The sequence below is a fragment of the Microtus ochrogaster genome, unplaced genomic scaffold (genome assembly GCF_000317375.1).
Source record: "Microtus ochrogaster isolate Prairie Vole_2 unplaced genomic scaffold, MicOch1.0 UNK1, whole genome shotgun sequence".
Taxonomy (NCBI): domain Eukaryota; kingdom Metazoa; phylum Chordata; class Mammalia; order Rodentia; family Cricetidae; genus Microtus; species Microtus ochrogaster.
In genome coordinates, this window is record NW_004949099.1 from 30,773,562 (window position 1) to 30,789,669 (window position 16,108).

The 16,108-nt window shown below is 42.5% G+C and overlaps 1 pseudogene; it reads right to left on the bottom strand.

Annotated features, from left to right (window-relative positions):
• Positions 1-11,895: 11,895 nt before the first annotated feature.
• Positions 11,896-12,344, bottom strand: LOC101979511 (annotated as a pseudogene).
• Between the last annotated feature and the right edge of the window lie 3,764 nt (positions 12,345-16,108).

The following is a 16,108-nucleotide window of genomic DNA, read 5'->3' on the forward strand; positions in this document are numbered from 1 at the left end:
ACATTCTGAGACAATGGGAATGTTCTTTCGGGAATTCACCAAGGCCAGCTGGCCTGAGTCTGAAAAAGCATGGGATAAAACCGGACTTGCTGAACATAGTGGACAATGAGGACTACTGAGAACTCTACCATGTTTTCAAAGTTCTCGTGTTATGTTTCCGATTCTCAGAGAGCTGGAGCCACTTTGTACTGCTATTATAGGTTACTCCAGACTGTTATCAAGAGCAGAACTTTATTTCTCATACATACAGAGATTGAGAAGTCCAAGATAAATATGACAGCAAGTTAAAACACAGTCTCTGCTTGCACAGTGGTGCCTTGTGTCTGAGTTCTCTGGAGGAAGGTGCCATGTCCTCATGGCAGAGTAGTGTCCAGTCCCATAAGCTCTTCATGGGGGTGGAACACTGATTATCTAAGCTCCTCCTCAAAGGCCCAGCCTCCCAGTACATTTTTGCCTTGTTTCCAACATAATAACTACTTTTTATGTCTTCTTCTTCTCCTCCTCCTTCTTCTTCATGACCCACTGAGCTTAAATGTGGCACTTGCATGAGTATGGGTGAGGGGCCATTTATTAGGGTATGGACAACTTACCAGTGGCCACAGAATGACTCCTCTTGCAGGTCACCATTAACTGTCAAGAACTCCTTAAAGAAGTGTGGGTGTGGTCTTGTGATCCCCTCCCCTACATGGGATGGAATGTTAGGGGCCCAATCTTGTGCAGGTATCCATAGCTGCTATGTGTTCATATCTAGAAAACAGCATTTCACAACACTTCTTTACTTCCTTGATCTCTTACTACATTCTTTCCAAATCCTTGCCCTATATTCCCTGGACCTCAGAAGATATACTATATATGTCCTATTTAGGACTAAGCATTCAACAGCCACTTATTTTCAGTGTTTTGACCAGTTATGAGTCTCTGTATTAACCACTGCCCACTACAAAAAGAAGTTTATTGGATAACGGCTGAGAGAGGCACTAGTCTATGTATGTAAACATAAACATTTAAAGATGGGTTAGCTGACTACATGTCCACTTAGTAATGCATCTGATGTGGGATTCTCCTATGTATGCTATCAATATGTTTTATTACCATTGGTTAATAAAGGAGCTTCTTTGGCCTATAGCAGGGCAGAATATAGCCAGATTGGAAGAGATATATATATAGAGAGAGTCGACAGAGTCAGGGAGATGCCATGTAGCTGTTGAAGGAGACAGATGCCAGAACCTTACCTGATAAGCCATAGCCTCATGACGATGCACAGATTAATATAAATGGTTTTGTTTAATATGTAAGAGTTAGTTAATAGGAAGCCTGAGCTAATAGGTCAAACAGTGTTGTAATTAATACAGTTTCTGTATGATTTTTTGGGTCTGGGCGGCCGGAAAATGAAATAGCAATCTCTGCTTACACGCATCAGGAGCAAAGGAATTTCTCCATGGTTGGTGACATCTCCAGATGTAGGCTTTTGATCAGGTTTATCATACCAAGGAATCCTCTTAGGAAGTGGGCCTCAAATCCAATAAGAAAATGGATGTTATTTCCCTAAGCAGTCTTGTGATGATGCAGCAGAGAGCACATCTTATCCTGCAGTTCTAGGTGGTAGCATGCAGGGTTCATAGCATTGATGAGAAGTTTCTTACTTTCAACTGCTTGTACGGCATTTTCAGACACTAAGAACACTAGCCAACACTTTCAGCTCAGTTACAGCTTCACTGCTTTGTGTTCTATTACCGATATATGTAGCATCTTAAACAATGGCATTTAGCATCTAGTTCATGGCTAGTGTATAGCCATGGCAATAGCATGTACTTGGCACCTTTGAGGCTTCCTCATAACTACAGTTATCAAGGCAAAAGCTTGTATTCCAGCAGCTCCCAAGAGTTAGGCTCAGCCACTTATCCTTAGTATGCTAATTACAGAAACAAATAATGGTGAGGAGAGATTTACTCAATGTGGCCATGTTGGGAAGAAGAACCAATAAAACAGTCTAGTGCCCCAAGTCCATCACTGTGGCACTAACATGGACTTAAGGGAGAACTGGGGCAAAGAGGCAAGAGATGATCCGTATTTGCAGTCCTGTCCTGCCTTCTGCCTGTTGATGGCTGTACCATATCTGGGTCCTTCAAGGTTTTGAAGGTGGTCTAAAAAAGTTCTTGTTGCTTTAAGAGACAAGGGAGTTCTCAGGGATTATCACTTCTCTTTTAGGGTACAGCCTTACCCTTATGGATAATTGCCTCTACCTGGAAAATAAGGTATGTCCTTTGCAGTGGTACTGTTCCAAGAATTCAAAGTGACCCAACAGGAAAGGTTAAGGAAAATAACTTATGTGTGTGCCTTTAGCTAAAAAAAAGGAGGCAGAAAGATACAAAGCTAATACAGTGACTTCAGGCTCAAGCAAGGACTCAATGCATTTTAGAAAAAGCAACTGAGAAAAGCATATTTCAAGCATATGAGATAGTGATCTCACCCATCATAGTGATTTCATCAATCATGGTGATCTCATCAGCCATGTCTATGCCATAAAGCTCTGAGACAATGGAGCATATGGGTTGCTGAACACACCCATGTGTAGAAGGCCTTTCCTGGAGAGGCTGTGCTGCCTATAGAGGGCATTAAAGCTCTATGCAAAGATCACTTTCTCATAACTGGCTATGTGTATATAAACTAAAGGCACTTATTGACGATATGGGAGAGCTAGAATAGCCAGAAACATCTGGAAGAGTCCAGAGCTGAGAGAGGAAGAAGTACATGGAACATGGCCATGGTTCTCTGTGAGAGAGGGGAGAATGGCAGGATCCAGAGAACGAAGAAAACACAGAGAGAGGAGTAGGAGCAAGGCAGAGAGGGGAGAACAAACATAGAATAGCAGGGAATGAGTAGCTGAGGGAGGGAAGTCCGTGAACTGGAGGGATGTTGAATTAATGTGGGCAGAAAAATACCAGGCTAACTACAATAAAAACTGGTTTGGGAGGTCCATCTGTCTGTGTGTTGCTTTTCTTGGTTTATGAATAAAGAAACTGCCTTGACCTGTTGATAGGGCAGAACTTAGGCACCAGGGAGACAGGACTAAATGCTGGGAGAAAGAAGGGTGGAGTCAGAGAGACGCCATGGATCCTCTGACTGAGACAGATGCTGGTTTGAATCTTTGCCGGTGAGCCACTGCCACATGGTAATATATTAACTAATGGAAATGGGTTAAATTAATATAAGAGTTAGCCAATAAGAAGCTAGAGCTAATGGGCCAAGCAGTGTTTTAATTAATATAGTTTCTGTGTGGGCAAACAAGTGGCCCAGGGCCCTCCTCCTACAATAAACTAATTTTATTTTTGTTTATTATAAGGGACAAACTCACAAAACAGGGATGAGAAGTCCAAGCTCAGCTGTGTAGCACAGGAATTAGAGAGAGAGAGAGAGAGAGAGAGAGAGAGAGAGAGAGAGAGAGAGCAAGAGAGCGCCCTGCCTGGTGTTTTTCTCCCGGTATCCAAAAGTCACACCCTAACCTGATTCCACCTCTTAAAGATTATTGGCTGACAAAGATCCCCCATCAGAGGGAGTTAAGGGTAGGAAGGGGGTGAGCAGGGCTAGGATGCTAGTGTGGACTTTGAATGTGTAACACCGAGGGTGACTGGAGACAAGAATGAGCTTTGATATGCTAATAGGCACCACAAGTAGCCATATGTTCCTACTTCTGAAACTAAAAGTAAGGGAAATGACTTCTTTTGGTAGAGGGGAACCACCCTAACAAGTTCCTGAGGAAGGCTGGCTTTTATTTAACCACCAGATAGCCTCTATAGTCCAGGTTGAGCTCATTTCTGTACCATATTTGGATTGCCTATCGGAGTAATCTCTGGGCCTCACTAGATGCCCTTTCCCAATCATTTGTTCATTTGCATCCTCAAAAGTAAAACTATTATAATTAATTGTAGTTATTGTATTAAATAATTTTGTCAGTCATTCTAGCAAACTGTCAGAGTTAATAACAGTGGGAATGCCTAAACTTGTAGTCAGCTGAGCAGAAGAACAGGCAGCCTGGGAACAGGCTTTGTGTCTGAAGAGGGGGCAGTCTTGTGATTCCTGTTCATCTCATGGTTTGTGTTCAGTCTCTGGGCAAATAGTGTCAGCATGCAATTGTAAAGACACTTATGTGGTGGCAGAGAACTGGTGTTTGTGTCAGGGAAAACCACACGAATTCACTCTGAGCTATAGGTTCCTCTCCCATTTTGTTCCTGTGGGACCATAACTGAGCTGTCCTTTACAAAGCCAAAACAACTGACGTTAGGACTTTAGAAACTACATGAAATGTGTTGGTGCTTGTGTGAATGTAACAGCCACAGGATGTGAGCTGGGAGTCTGTGGGTTTGCCAAAACTTCTATAAATCTTCTTAGGACATGTACAGAGTCGAAATTCCAAAATGTGTCACAGAGTCAATGAGCCAAAGCAGAAGATACATGTTGCCAACTATGAGCAGAAAGATATAGCGTCAAAGAAGTCCTGAACAAAGACTTTAGTGGATATGTAAATATCATAAATGAGCAATACTAAATGTTCCTGGAGCAATAATTGATGACATTCAATGAGTTTTGTTTGTACATTCTAAATATGACTAATGAGAGCAGAGTCTCTATTTTGGTCTAATTATTTAGGCAGGATAAACATATCCATTGAAGTCATGTGGAAATTTTGCATATGTTTTCTAGGTCTATGTCAGTTTCCCTCCACCATGCTGAGTTGCCGGGCCGGAGGTCTATGAATGACAGAACCTCCAGCTGACTTTATCAGGGACAGAGCTATCAAGCCTTTCTTTCCCCTCTGCTCTGCCCCAGAAAGCAGTAGTGAAGACTCCAGTGCATTGAGTCTGCTCAGATATACCAATATGTATTGGAAAGTGCTAGAGGTTGGGCATCCAGTTCCACAGAATTTGTATCTCTCTACACCATCTGTCTCACCTCTTGGCAGAGGAGAAGCTGAGTTTTTAGCTTAAGTCTGGTGCGGGACAGTTCTGTATTGTGTCAATTATGTTTTAAATAAATGCTGATTGGCCAGTAGCAAGGTAGGAAGTATAGGTGGAACAACCAGACAGGAAGTAGAGGTGGGGTAATGAGAATAGGAGTATTCTGGGAAGAGGGAAGTCTCTTCCCACAGTCCTGTCCAGACACTGAAGAAGCAGGATGTGACCTGCCTGGCTGAAAAAGGTACTGGGTCATGTGGCTAACATATATAAGAATAATGGGTTAATATATGTTATAAGAGCTAATACAAAGCCTGAGCTAATGGGCCAATCAGTTTATAACTTATGTAGACTCTATGTATGATTTTCTTTGGGGCAAAATGGCTGTGGGAACTGGGCAGGACAGAAACCCCAACAAGCAGGCCCTCATGTAACAGAATGGCACTCACGTGGACAACTGCATCCATATAAAGGCTGAGAGAGCTTAGAAAGTAATTCAGGCAGAAAAGAATAGAGTAAAGCATGGTGGGTCTGCTCTGCTTGCTAGAGACAAGCACTCTCATTTAAGAGAAACTTCCTGACTCAGCTTTAGCTGAAAAAACCCTGCAGTTCTTTAAGAGGTCCTGCCACCAAACACTTAAATAGTGTTGATAAAAGCTGACCTCATGCTTGTCAGTTTTCAGTGATAGTAGGAGAAAAGCTATGCTGTTTTAAAATGCTAGCTTTCTGGGCCGTCCTGCAAGTGCAAACTCTGACTCTCGGAGGCAGGAGGTCCAGCTACAGAGAAAGCATTTGAATGTAGTTTGTGGACACACTGTTGCAGCTTGTTTGCTAGCAAGGACCTTGAAACACCATAGAGTTGTGGCAATAAACATAGCTACAGCTGGTACCTCCACCATGAGGCTGGAATCACAGAAAGCTAAGGAATGATCTGGATCCTGCCGTCAAAGCCCCAGCTTTAATCCTACCCATATTGCTTAGCAAATTAAAGACTCATGTGGTCAGAAAAAGAGAGATATACAGTAGAGAGATTTAAAGATGAAGAAAACCTCTAAATGATTTACTGTGTGTTTAAAAGTATATGCTGGCTTAGGAGAAAAAAGAAAAAGGTTAAAGTACTTAAAATAAAAAGAAACAAAGAGAGTAGTTGGGTATGGTGGTACATACCTTTTTATGGATGTACATATAATTTTACTATCTATTAGAGACAAAAGCAAATTTTCATACTAACGAAATGGATGTGCTTGTTCCTCTAATACAAAGATATACTGATATAGACAAATTTTATTTGGACTGCCAGCTCAGAAATGACACGGAGATTTATTATTAATTATGAAAGATCAGCCTTATCTTAGCCTTGTCCCACTAGCCCTCCTGTACACAGATGATAAAAGGGCTGGGGTGGTACACACCTTTAATCCTAACACTTGGGAGGCAGAGGTAGATAGATCTCTGTGAATTCAAGGTGTGGTAGCACACATCTTTAATGCAGAGATGGGCGGATCTCTGTGAGTTCAAGGACAGCCTGGTGTAGAGTGAGTTCCAGGAAAAAGATACACAGAAACCCTGTCTCAAAAAGCCAAAAATAAAAGAAATAGAGGTTAAAATAAAGCCATGTAAAGATGAAAAATATACAGAGAATCTTAATATTGTATTTTATTATGCTCTCTTTGAATTGTTTGAATGCTGAAGAAGGAGCAATAGCTGCTAAAAGATATTTGTTTATAAATGTTGCTAAATTAATTCAAGATAAGTATTTTAAAAATACCTTGACTTCAAAATTGAAGTCAAAAAGTATGTTACTTTGGGAAGGGATCTTGCTTTTGTTTCCAGAGGAAATGAGAGGCTGTGGATTTATTCTAAGTTAAGAAAAATCATATTTGATTAAGGAAGACCACCTGAAAAATCTTCGGTAGGAACAGATGGCCTGGATGTCTGAGTTCTACATCCAGAACAGATTCAAGACTGCTGTCTGAGATGATAAAGGCTCACAGGATACTCCAGCCAGGACTTCATCATAATTCTAAATTTTCTTTAGGTCCCCATAAGATTATCAGTGCCCCCAATCAATCTGTTGATTTCATTGGTTAAGTAATAAATAAACTGCTTGGCCCTCATAGGTTAAAACATAGGTGGGAGGAGTAGACAGAACAGAATGCTGGGAGGAAGAAGCTGAGTCAGTCAGTCACCATGATTCTCCCACTCCAGACAGAAGCAGGTTAAGATCTTCCCTGGTAATCCAGTTCGTGGGGGTACACAGAATAATAGAAATGGGTTAGATCAATATGTAAGAGCTAGGCAATAAGAGGCTAGAACTAATGGGTCAACCAGTATTTAAAAGAATACAGTTTCCGTGTAATTATTTGGGGTAAAACTAGCCATGTGGGTGGCCGGGTGCTGGGACGCAGCCCCGCTGCTCCTACTACTACACAGGCAGGACTTCATCATAATTCTAAATTTTCTTTAGGTCCCCATAAGATTATCAGTGCCCCCAATCAGCAGGAAGCAGCCTGGTAGTAAGTAGGCCCACATTCCCAAAAATGGACTATGGATATTTTTCTTTGTTTAAAAAAAAGAGAGAGGAAAATGGTGCGGGACAATTCTGTATTCTGTCAATTATGCTTTAAATAAAGGCTGATTGGCCAGTAGTAGTCAGGAAGGAAGTATAGGTGGGTCAACCAGACAGGAAGTAGAGGTGGGGCAATGAGAACAGGAGTATTCTGGGAAGAAGGAAGCTCTTCCCACAGTCTTATCCAGACACTGAAGAAGCAGGATGTGATCTGCCCCACTGAAAAAGGTGCTGAGGCATGTGGCTAACATATATAACAATGATGGGCTAATATAAGTTATAAGAGCTAATATGAAGCCTGAGCGAATGGGCCAATCAGTTCATATCTAATGTAGACTCTCTGTGTGATTTTCTCTGGGACTAAATGGCTGGGGAATTGGGCAGACAGAAACTCCAACAAGCAGGCCCACATGTCACATAAGTCCTTTCACAAATCAAGCGGATCTCCAGTAAAAATGTGAGAACCACATCTCCTTGAGGATTTGCAGCTATCTGGGATGAAAGCCGTAGGGTAAACATCACCAACTGACCAATGAAACCAGCCAATCCCTGAGCAGGAAACCAACCAATCACTGAGCACCCTGACTCTGAGACATGAGCCAGGGAAAGAAACATCTTTATCCCTGAACCCAAACCAAAGAAAGATGCCCTGACCCTGAAACCAGTGCCAAAGAAACACACTTTGTCTCTAGAATCAGAGTCAGTGAAAGAAATATGACCTTGCCCTAAGATTAGAACCAAAAGGCTAAAAGGGACCTATGAAAGGAACACAGTTTGGCCCTGAAATCAGAGTCATCTCTGCCCCTGACCAACTATACTAACCAGTCCTTGAGCAGGGAAAACTAACCAATCCCTGAACATAAAACATTTCCCCGGGAAAACTCTGCCTCTAAAAAGCCCTATATAAGACCCTCTGCCTGTTCAGTTGGGGACATTACTATCCTGGCAGAGGCAGCCACTTTCCTGGGCTCTTCCCTTCCCAAATAAACCTCTTTCCCAAAAGAGGCTTGGGTGCAGAATAGAAAAACCTTGCTGGGATGTCCCTAGGGGACTGAGAAGAAAAGCCTTGCTGAGATGTTCCTTATGAGAGATGAACAAGGCTGAGCAGAAAAAGTAATAACTTTTTGAGGAGCCAGAGGAGACTGCTGCACTTCTGTAGGGGCTTCCCTTTAGCAGAGTGTTAGCAAAAGAAGTAACATCTTGGGCTGGAGAACAAGCAGCTGATAGCTCTGTTAGGATATTTTTTTTGAGGGAGCAGAACAGAACTCAGCTGTAGTGGCTCTCTAGGAGAAAAGCAGGATTGCTATATCCTGCAGGGAGACCATCCCTCATCACACCCCAACTTCAAGTAGCCTGGCTTCCCAACAAGTCAAGACACTGTTCCCTCCAGGGCTGAGCTATCCTATTGCAGATCTAGGTATAACCTGGCTTCCCTATCAGTCAGGATAGCTTTGCACCTCCAGATCTTTAACACTCACACTTGCCTATCTTTTGCAAAGAAATGGAAGTTGGGATGTCTTAGGAGTCTTAGGAAAAGAAAGGCCACCCTGCCTTAAGCCAGCACCCACCTGAGAAAACTCCACCACACATGACAAGAATCCTGAATCCCCTTGAATAGAAGGAAACAAACCTGAGTGCTGTGATGGAGGCTCTCCTTGGTCAAGGTCAAACAAGGTCAAGGTTGGGGGAGGGCATGCCTGTGGTCTGACCCATGTAGTACATTCTGCCCTACTTTGTCCAGGTGGTTGACCTTATTCTTAGTGTCCCAGTGATGACCCAATTTGGTTCTTTTCCTACTCTGGTGTTTCAAATCATGAGCATCTCTATTTTATGTTAGTCCTCTATCATTCAAGGACAATTTTTACTTTGTCCTGTAAGAGACATTCAAGATAGCTCTGGATTATATGCTGGCATTTTCTGCAATCTTTATTGGAACTTAGAAAAAAGTATCCTACACATTGAACATTGCTGGCCCAGGATGATGGTACCCAATATGGTCCCTCGAATTCTAAGAGCACTGGTAGCTTCATCTTAGTCTGATAGTGGTGTCATTTCCTGTGATGTCAGCAGCATTTGGCACTGCATTATTGTGTACCCTTTATCCTCTACAGATGCCTGTCATACTGGAGTCTGAGGAGTCTCCCTGCCCCAGGAGGGGCCATCCTTGATCTATTAGCTAGCTGTTCTTGCAGCTACCTAACCGCTGTCCTGTCTTCTCAGGGCCAGAGACCAGAGCATGTCAGCCAATATTCAGATTTCCTCAGCTCAGATTCAAATCTGAATTTCTAGAGAGAAGAACCAAGGCTCTGAAAGGAATAAGAGGCCACACCAAATAGCTGTTGAAGGTTCCGTGTGGCTGGAAAGAAAAAGAAATCTGTTCCAGGTTTCAGAATGGGTTGCTTTGGCTGTTCGAGGAGGGTTTTCACAAGATGGCTGGTAAAACTCCTTGTTGGGAACTCAGTTTCTTCTATTTATTTCTGGAGATGCAACAATGATCTGCACACCGTCCCACATGACCTGCCTGACCTTTGGGTATTAATCTATGCTCTTAAATTCATTAGAGAGTTCGTGAATGCATCATCCTTGCCATATATAGATGATACAATCTCACACCAGTTATTCCGGTCCTCTGGCTCTTACAATCTACCCAAGTCCAAAGTCCTGCAATGTTCCCTGAACCTTAGGTATAGGCTTTGTATATTATTTTATATATACAATATATTTTTATATATACAATATATAATATATATGTATATATATTAGTTGTATCAATTAGCAGTGTGTCATTTGTCACAGTTCTTTGTTCTCTACATTTTGTCCAGTTGTGACTTTTCTGTAATATTCTCTGCTCCAAAAAGTAGCTTCTTTGATGGTGGGTGAGGGTTACAGTTACAAAATATTTTCTGTGCCTTTGACCTGGTTAGTCTTCTTCTCTCCTCCTCCTTCTTCCTCTTTCTTTATTCTTTCTTCTCCTCTCCCCCTCTTCTTCTCTGACTACTCATAGAGTTGTACATTTTATAGTAATATATAACAGTAATATATATTAGAGTTCCTGAATCCTCTGCTGCTGTAGTATGTTTTTGTTTTTTACATTTAATATTGTCTTTTTTGGGGTGATCTATTTCTAACTTGTCTCCAAGACAGCATTTAATATCTCTTTCCTTTGATCTAATCTTTTGGTGAGACTTTCCTCTGAGCTTTTTGTTTTATTTACTTCCTGAGTGAGTTCTTCATTTCAAGTTTTATGTCATTATGGCTTTTCTTCAGAGAATCCATCTCTTTATCAAAATTTCCATCTTTCCATCTTCAATTGTTTTAATTATTTCATTCAGTTGTTTATGTTTTCACTGTCCGCATTCAGGGCTTTGTTCATATCTTCTTTTGAGTCCCTTTGAAATATTTATAATGGATGTTTTGGAATAATTGCCTTGTGGATTGGCTAAGTTGCTTTTCTCAGAGAATATTACAACAATGGTGATTATTTCTGGAAAAGGAAACCTACTGCCTTTGGTATTCTTTGGAAACTTTCTATGTCTTGTAAGTTTTATGAGCTTTCTAAGCCATGTGAGTTTCATTAGCTCCTTATCAGATGCTCAATCCCCTCAAAGAAGAAATGCTTCAATTTGAGGAAATAGATATTAGATGCTGTGATACCACTGTAGTCAGTCTGATGTCTGAGATGGATACTGAATGGCTACTGGGTAGACAGTGTGGATCCACAGAATCAAGTGATGGTCATGGCTAGGATGGTCTTAGTGGCACATGATTTTATCCTGCTTCTCAGAAGAATTTATGAATTGCATATTTGTAGAATCTTCCATGCACTGTTTCAAACCATGATTGACTCCAAGTAAGAAAAACTCCAAAAAAAAAAAAAAAAAACTGCAATCAGAGCAACCACAGCTTAAACAACAGTCTCCACTTCAATATTCTGAGGGTGACACAAGCTCTGTTTGCTTAACACCTGAAGTTGTTTTGAACATAAGAAGATCTTTTGGAAATGATATATTGTATAAAATGTTGTACTTTGATTTTATGATTATGTGTGTATTGTGTATGTGCGCTATCCTTTATTTTTAATGCGCTCACTCTAAGTACATGTAATCAGAATTTACCTGGTCCTGACTACATCAGCTTTAAGACCTGTCTCAGCACTGGGATATAAAAAGGAAGGAAAATTACAATGGCAGAATTGCCATACTTTACACAGAGCTTTAATTAAGCCTTTTGGAAGGCTGGCATATAGGGAACATAGTGCATAGCGCAAGCTTTCCAGCCCTCCTTAGGAATGTCCACTGTGGCCCCCTCCTTCTCTTGAACTCAGGGACGACATGCCTTTTCTTTTCTTTCTTTTTTTTTTAATGGTTGAAAAAGTCAGTAGACTCTTTATTGCTTCTGGGGTGTAGGGCTCAGGAGCTCTTGGTGGAACGGGTCCATTTCCTCTTCACCACCATAGGCTTCTGGCTTCGTAGGATGGCACTGGCCCTGCAGATGGCCGCCATGCACAGATCGGGGTGGTACTTGTTCTTTCAGATCATGTGCTTGATGCAGCTCAGGGTGACCGGTGCATTCTTGTTGATGGTGGTCCTTACGTAAGAAGTAGCTGGTTTGCGCTGACCGGATCTGCATTTCATGACCACCACGACCCCTTTGCCGTCGGTCGCGGGCTTCACTCCCACTGTCTTGTGGTGAATCAGCCCATTGTAGCGGAAGGAGTTGCGGGCTTTCAAACTATTGGGTTCGGTGCTGTACGTCTGCTTATTCCTCTTGATCAGGAAACTGGAGCAGTTCTGAACGACCATCCATTGCAGATGCGCAGACATGGCGGTGCCTCCTCTCCTATGGTGGAGGGAGACGGAAAGCGCGGCATTCCTTTTTTTTCTTTTTTTTTTAACTTTGTTCTTTTTTATATTTATTTATTTATTATGCATACAATATTGTCTTGTGTATATGCCTGAAGGCCAGAAGAGGGCACCAGACCTCATCACAGATGGTTGTGAGCCACCATGTGGTCGCTGGGAATTGAACCCAGGACCTCCGGAAGAGCAGGCAATGCTCTTAACCTCTGAGCCATCTCTCCATTCCTTTTCTTAACTTCCCAAACCTACTGGTTTCATGAGCACGTCCTCCCTCTTACAGCTCTCCTCTGCATGCACCCACCCCAGCTCTGAGACCTCCTTGAGCGTCAGAAACACTCAGGGTCAAGTTCCTACTGAAATGAATAGGAGACAGGTGATGAATGGTTTGTCCTGTGTTTAGTGTTTTTGGTACAGACTGCAAAACCCATGAAGCCCCATTTGGACCGTGTGCCCTGAAAGTGTTGAACACCATGAGAAATTGGCCGTTAACATTCTTTGTAACACAAGGCTGGGAATTTTAATCTCATTTACTGAGGAGGAAACAAGATTCTGGAAAGAATTTGATCTGTCTAAATCACAGAGCCCTCAGGGCATAGTGGAGAGACTCCCTCCTACCACAGAGTCCTCAGGATAGAGTACAGAGACTGCTTTTATCATAGATCTCAGAGAGTATAGTAGAGAGACTGCCCCAGCATAGGGTCCTCAGGGTATAGTAGAGAGACCACCACCTCCTTATCACAGAGTCCTCAGGATATAGTAGAGCCCCCCTATGATAGAGCCCTTGTAGTATAGTAAAGAGGTCCCCCTACTTTTCTTTCCTGCTTCAAGTTGAAGGTCATGCTCTGTCACTCTCAGATAAGAACTGAGTATTGGTGTTGATCTCTAGGTCCTGACTGGTCCAGTGCAAATCACAGTTTCATGGCATAATAAGGTGATTTGCTTTGGTACCAAACTGGTGGAATTTCCTAGTGAGGGAAGGATGAGCAGGGCTTTTGGGCTTCTGGTCAGGTGACTTTTGTTTCACCTGCACCATCTGAGCTCACACAGAATGTGATCTCTGCTCTCAGATGGCTGATTCTCCAGCACCCAAAGCTGCTTTTCTCAATGGAATGTAAACCATCCCTTTGCTGGGACCCTGCCAGGCCTGGGAGGATTCAAGGTGACATTCAGTTTTGCTGAAGATGAAGAGACCTTCAATTTTATTGTTTGTTGATTTAGCCCTTCATTTATTTCCTGAAGCTACAAAATGACCTCAATGACACAGTTAGGACTTCGGCACACGAGGTACCTGCACACTGTGGCTATTATTTACACAACAGGTCTTGTAATATTTTTAATAACAATGGCACCATTGTATAATTCTCAAAGTATTTTTTTTTGTCTACAATTTAGGTCTTTTACTCCTGGACAGCACTGTCTACTGTTCTGTGTGGAACTGAATCAGGCAAAGAAAGACCTGAGCAGAAGAGAAACCAGGTAGGAAACACCCAAGACAATGCCCCCGTCTCATGGGTGTGAAAACTGAGGACTGAAGGCTGGAAATAAAGGAATGAAGGGATCTGACTTTTTCCACTTGTGCAAATTATGAGAATTGTCTCATAACTATCTCCTAACCCAGACAGTTCAACTCCTAGTGTTGTGAACTATATTTATCCATTCCTAGGCAGAGCAGCACGCCATGTCTCTACTACACTGGGATATAACTTAAATGTATAAGGCTATATTTTTTAAAAATATACTCTTTTGAGGAGATCAAAGTTTGGGCTAGTGATTGTCCAAACAGTGATCTACAGGTTGTTGGGAAAGTATATTTTTCAAGAATTAAAACAGACTACTTTTATAATGTGTGTGGCCTCCTCCAGTCCATTGAAGGACTTAACTGAAGTGAGGTGGTCCTCTGGGGGAGAGCTTCTGCCTTCAGACTGCCCTGAAGTTCAAGACTACCGCATTACTTTCTACTAAAGCTCGCAGTCCCCTAGTCTGCTTTGCAAGGTCGGACTTGCCGGTCCCCACTGTGTCTAAGCCACCCTTCTTTTTCCTTCTTATGCACACAAATGTTTCCCAGGAGCTGTTTCCCTGGAGACCTGTGGGGGGGGGAGCATGAGATTCTGGTCTCCGAGGTCTCCTCACTTGCCTAAGCTCAACTGCATGACCTGACTCCCACTGGGCCTCAGCTGGCTGCTGTGCACAGGCGGGTATTAGTGCACACACGAAAATTAATCCCAACCTAGGGCTTAGCGAATTAATGGGGGATTTGGCATCTCAGAGATACAATTGATTTCAGCAATCACTTGGTTGTAGATCATTCCTTTTCATGCAAGCCTCTTTATTGAAAACTCCTAGCTTTCAGTGAGCAGGAAGAAACCAGGTGGGCTTTAATGTAAATCCTCGTGTTGTTATCCTCTGTATGACTTCGGGGAAATCACTTAGCCCTCACAAACTATGCTTCCCCTGTCGCCAAAGCTGTGTTTTTCATTTCCCGGCTTTGCTTCAGAGAGCATCTTACTGGTTGTTTAGGCTGGCCTTGAACTTGGAATCTTCCTTCTTCTACCTCCTGAATACAGGAAACACAGGTGTGTGACACCATGCCCATATTTCTAGGTGGCATATCCAAAGTGCCAATTCCCACGAGATTTGTGGTAGGTGATGAGCAAGTGGGAGCTTTTATTACTGAGGTGTCCCTTGGTCATGGGTGTGCAGGGAAGATAATATTGTTAACTGCTGTTTGAATGGCTATTTTCTGATTACTTTTGAATTTATGGTAATGTCACAGAGATAACACAACCAACTGATAACACAATCAACTGCAGTCAATATGTCAGTTTGATTATTCTAGGGTGGAGATAAGTACAGACTGCAGGTAATAGCCAGAAAGGAAGGAAGTGTGGAAGGAAGAGAGAAAGGAGGAAGAAAAGGAGGAAGAAAGAAAGAAAGGGAGGGAGGAAGGGAGAGAGAGAGGAAGGGAGAGAGGGAGGGGGAGAGGGAGGGAGAGAAGAAAGAAGAAATAAAAGAAGGGAGGGAGGAAGGAAGCAAAGAAGGAAGGAATGAAGAAAGGGAGGGAAGGGGGAAGGGAGGAAGGAAGGAAGGAAAGAAGGAAAGAAGGAAGGAAGGAAGGAAGGGAGGGAGGAAGGAAGGAAGGAAGACTTTCAAGGGAACATAGAGGCTTCACAGTCAGCTTGAGTCTTGTAGCTATGTGTAGTTCTAGGGATATTAGAAAGAGTGGCCAAGCTGCAGTTTCCTGTTTCCTGATGGGCAGAAAGCTGCCTACTCAGGTAAGCAGAGCAGAGGGTGAACAAAGCCACCGGCACTGGCTCCTTCTAGTTAACACTGGCTTACTGTACATTTCTAATGTATTTGAAATATAAATGTAATATATAAAAATTTGGACTAAGAGTCCAAGATGATTTCCTAGAACCTTAGAAAGACTAAATAGAAATCACATGTGACATTCACACCTTATTCTTTTATTATTATTATTTAAATTTATTTATTTATTAAAGATTTTTGTCTCTTCATCGCCACCGCCTCCCATTTCCCTCCCCCTCCCCCAATCAAGTCCCCCTCCCTCCTCAGCTCGAAGAGCAAACAGGGTTCCCTGCCCTGTGGGAAGTCCAAGGAACCCCCACCTCCATCCATTTCTAGTAAGGTGAGCATCCAAACTGCCTAGGCTCCTACAAAGCCAGTACGTGCAGTAGAATCAGAGACCCATTGCCATTGTTCTTGAGTTC